General features: G+C 41.2%; 1 long non-coding RNA gene across 1 annotated transcript; it reads left to right on the forward strand.

Moving 5' to 3' along the window:
• The first annotated feature begins 281 nt into the window (after positions 1-281).
• Positions 282-1,836, forward strand: LOC130402066 (uncharacterized). Its single transcript, XR_008903914.1, has 4 exons — positions 282-491; positions 654-744; positions 1,515-1,547; positions 1,780-1,836. It is a non-coding gene; the product is annotated as an uncharacterized LOC130402066 (long non-coding RNA).
• Positions 1,837-4,469: the final 2,633 nt, after the last annotated feature.

The following is a 4,469-nucleotide window of genomic DNA, read 5'->3' on the forward strand; positions in this document are numbered from 1 at the left end:
CTACTTCCGCTCAATTTTCCTTTCACTTCAGAATCAGTACTAGGTCTGGGTCTGCTTCATATGCATGGGTTCCTTGGAAGCCAGATTTTTGCCGGTCCAATCAGCAAACAGAGGGAGTGGCTGAGAACGATGACGTCGAGGTTGCGCGCCAGTTTCAGTTGTAGTCAGAGGAAGACCAAGAAGACAATGGAGAAGGATACGAGAGAAGCTATTCAGTCTGTTGTGGGATCGCTGCCGAATATCGATCAATTATAGCCGGAACAAGAACAAGCTTTGCTGAGTTTTGTTGGTGGCCATGATGTTGTTGCGCTTCTCCCCACCGGGTTCGGGAAAAGTTTGTTTTTCCAGCTGGCTCCGTTAGTGGTGAAGGGAGCCGGTCCCGTCGCATGACATACGTCACGACCAAACGCTATGCGATTGGTTATTGCAGATCCAGAGTGGCACTGGTCAGATCCAATCATTTTAAAACTTCAACAGACACCCGCCTCCAAGTGAGTGAACGTTTGTCAATTGGGCAGTTCCAGACCTCCTGTACAAATGAAATGAAGTACGATGGTCTGGTAGGAACAACACTGCCACTGTGCTTAGCCAATAATAGGCCCCTGATTTTGTAGCGAAGCATTATCCATGCTGTTGCATGTCCTTTCCACTAGATGGCAATGAAATTTCAAAAAGATCCGGGGCTTTCGAAGTGAGATGATAAGCCCGAAAGACTCCCCCGCCCCCCGCTCCGCGCCTGGGCAGGTATGTCTCAAAAAATTATATATGATCCTTTAAATAATAGCCCAAAGCAAAAAGTCAACAGTCCCAGTCGTAGCCCGGTTTGCTGTAGGTTTTTGCGTTGGGTGTTTGTGTTTCTTCAGCGTCCTGCTTCTCATCGGGTGCTGACTGTATTCAGTGTGTCTGTTTTATACAATTCGGTTGGTTGTGGCCAACAATACATTTTCTAATTTGAAAAACCACCTGCTTTCCTCGTGTGAACTGTCAATGGTCGACTAAACAAGTTTGCTGTGTAGTGTAAAATCTTGTCGATAATTCTAATTAATGCAAGCATTGCCAAGCATTTTATATGACGTCACTTCAAGGAAATCTGGCCCAATCTCGTAACCCTGTCCCTGCGTCCCAATGAGTCCCAGTCAGATGGGAATGTGTAATGAGATGTTAAAGGGTTTTCGCTTCTCTCAAAACGAAAGCTATCGCGCCACGAGGAGCGGCACAGCCCAGCCATCCAATGTGGTGCAGCCTGTCGCTCATTGGATAGGCAACAGCTTTCTATTCTGGGGAAACCGATCCCCATCCCTTTATAAACGGAGTAGTCAATTCAAATCTAGTCTCGCAAAGCCAGACCAAACTACAGCAATCAAATCCAAACCATGGGGCTACGTAAGTATAGCACTTCCATTAAAAGTTTGATTTATGTTCGGAATGGAAGAGGTTTGTTGATATAAAAAAAGAACAAAAATACATCAATCTAAAATTGTATTTTAAAGTGATTATTATTTTTATTTTTATAGTAACAGGAGCGGCACTAGCAACAGTCTGTGGAGGTATGTAGAAACCTGTAAATCGATTCACATAAAACCCAATCAAATCGGTTTGAGAGAGGCCTATCGTATATTTAACAAACCGTAGACATATTATAAGGTGGTGTGTGTGTGTGTGTGTGTGTGTGTGTGTGTGTGTGTGTGTGTGTGTGTGTGTGTGTGTGTGTGTGTGTGTGTGTGTGTGTGTGTGTGTGTGTGTGTGTGTGTGTGTGTGTGTTTGCTTCCCTGCTACGAGGCGGGGCCGTGCTCGGGGCTCCGTTGGTCCTGGGGTTCGTTGGGTTCACCACTCTAGGGATCGCGGGTGGGTCCATTGCTTCAGGTCTGATGTCGACATTTGCCGTCGCCAACGGAGGAGGGGTCGCAGCAGGCGGTATGGTGGCTTTGTTGCAGTCAGCAGGTTGGCAAAACCACACCTAAACAATAATTAGATTAAAGTAGTTCTGAAATACACTAATTTGCTAACCCTAACCCTCCAACAAATGACCCCGTTACTGTATGCCATTGAACTACCTAAAGGCTGTTTGCTGGGCTGGGAGGGACGCACTTGGATTAATTTTACTCAACAATTGTATGCCTACTTAATGTTTGAGCTAGTTTTATTTGATTAAGTCATTATAAGGGCGACTTTTAGCCACTGCATTCCGAGACAAATATTTTCTCTCGCCCCATAGGTTATATTCTGTAATGGCTTGCAATCAATCAGCCTCACACCACCCTTTAAATGAATGAAGAAGTTCAGACCACCACAGCCAGCTGCAGTGCATTCACAAGATGTTTGGATAATAGTTTAAATTGTGCACGTTATTTGTAAATACATTTGTATAAGTATGTGTCGAAGTATGTGTCAATACTCTACTGTAGAATAGATAGTCAATTTGGGATGTCTTCTCATATTTTTTCTCTCATGTCTTGCTTGGTTGTAGGTGTGCTTGGTCTTGGAGCAGCTGCTACTACTGCAACCGCTGCTACTGGAGCAACAGTGGGAGCTATAGTGGGGGCTATAATTATCTAATTTCATCTGCATCCGAATGTGACATGCTCTTTTTCCAACCAACTTGTTATTGAGGTGTTTTTGAAGAATTGTGACTTCACAATTCAAATAAATCTTCATGTTTCCCCATTTCCTTAGCAATCATTGCTAACTATGGAATCAGGATAGTGACTGTATAACCGCAATGACCTAGTCAAATAATATTCTGAAGGTATATGTGTTTCTTGCTGCTCTGTGCCTACACAATGTAATCATCAAAACTAAATTCAATAAAAACTTTTAAGCAAATGCCTTTTCTTCGACAATTTCCTTGAAAACTAAGTATGGCTTACCAAGGCTTTTAATAGCCAAATATCAGCGTTTGGCACAACAGTTTGGTTGATAGTCGATAATGTGAAAGTCAGGATTTGTCTCATTATACAAAACGAGAGGATAGGATAGAACATAATGACAGTAGGGGAGTAAGAAGTGTTTTGGCTTGATCTACATTTGAGTTGAGTTGTAATCATCACCATCTTTAAGGGAATAATTTTTATGTATACATAGCCTATATCAATATGGATACATATCTTGTTATGGATCTACATAAATATCCATGGCAGTTTCAATGTAGGATCATGGAAAATAATTAACGTTACATTATCTTGTCTCTCTCTCTCTATCTGTATATATATATATATGTGTGTATATATATATATATATATATATATATATATATATATATTCCCTTAAAGATCCATTGCAGTTTCAAGCCATTGTAATGTGTTGGCAGCGACTTATTAAGCCAAAAGTGCAACTGTAATTATCGCATTTGACAAATCAGCAGGTGTACTATCATATTTTATTTGTAAATTTCATTCATTCCAATATTCTTTGTGCCAATGTTACCAGATACCTGGTTCCCTACTTTATGTGTTTGTTTATAGGTCGGTTGTAGGCCTAGCATTACCCAGACCACCATCCTTTTGAGGTCTGGATTAATGACATGGCTGGACTTTGTTAGTGTTCCTCTGAAACCCATCCCCCATCACAACTAATACCTTGTGAGTCTTATATTTTATTTTATTTTAACGTATTTTTTCAGAACTGACAGAACGGCACGTGTACATTCTTCGTCCCTCCCTTATCCCCATGCGGGTGTTGGCGGATGGGGGAGTCTGGGCGGTGGACTGCGACGGTATGATAGTTGGATTATACTGACGTACATTCCAATCACATTATTTTCATCGGCAGAGCACTGTCAATCACGCACAGCCCGGTGAACGGCACATCTGATTGGAATGTACGTCAGCCGAGAGCAACCAATAGGTTTAGAGCGAAATGGTCCCGCCCCCAGGAACGGTTTTTTTTCTTCAGATTTGACTGTCAGGAGTTTAAAAACGAATGCGCGACAGAACACTGCCAATATTCACGTGACTCAAAGCTTGCGCCTGTGTGGTCAAATCTCTGAAAAGTCAGTGCTGAAAAGTCAGTTCTGAAAAAATCCGTTGCAATGGCGTAAACGTACACCTTTACAAGTTTTTAAAACTAAATATTCAACCTTTCAAAACTTATTTCTCAATGTATGAACACTTGCAGAATCCCATTTACAAGGTTTCAAAACCGGGAAACAATGAAATACACTGTTAGAACAGTGCCAGATTTTAAACTCTGCAAATGCGCTGGTGAAATTGTTTGAACTTTGAAAATGTGTTGGTGAAAATGTTGAAGAAGATAAAATAGAACACAAAATCATGTTTACAGATGTTTGAATTTTTGTTTGAATCCTTTTCAGGTTATAATCTCTTTTTTCAGCGTTGCAAAACCTTTTTAACAAGGTGTTGAGTTTTCAAACCCAGACTTACAAGCCTTTGAAACTTTTTTTTTCAGGTTTAAATTATGGCAGGAAACTGGCTCCATAAGCTAGAGCCTTCAAACATATAATATTAGTTGAG

Source organism: Gadus chalcogrammus, chromosome 13 (genome assembly GCF_026213295.1).
Source record: "Gadus chalcogrammus isolate NIFS_2021 chromosome 13, NIFS_Gcha_1.0, whole genome shotgun sequence".
Classification (NCBI taxonomy): domain Eukaryota; kingdom Metazoa; phylum Chordata; class Actinopteri; order Gadiformes; family Gadidae; genus Gadus; species Gadus chalcogrammus.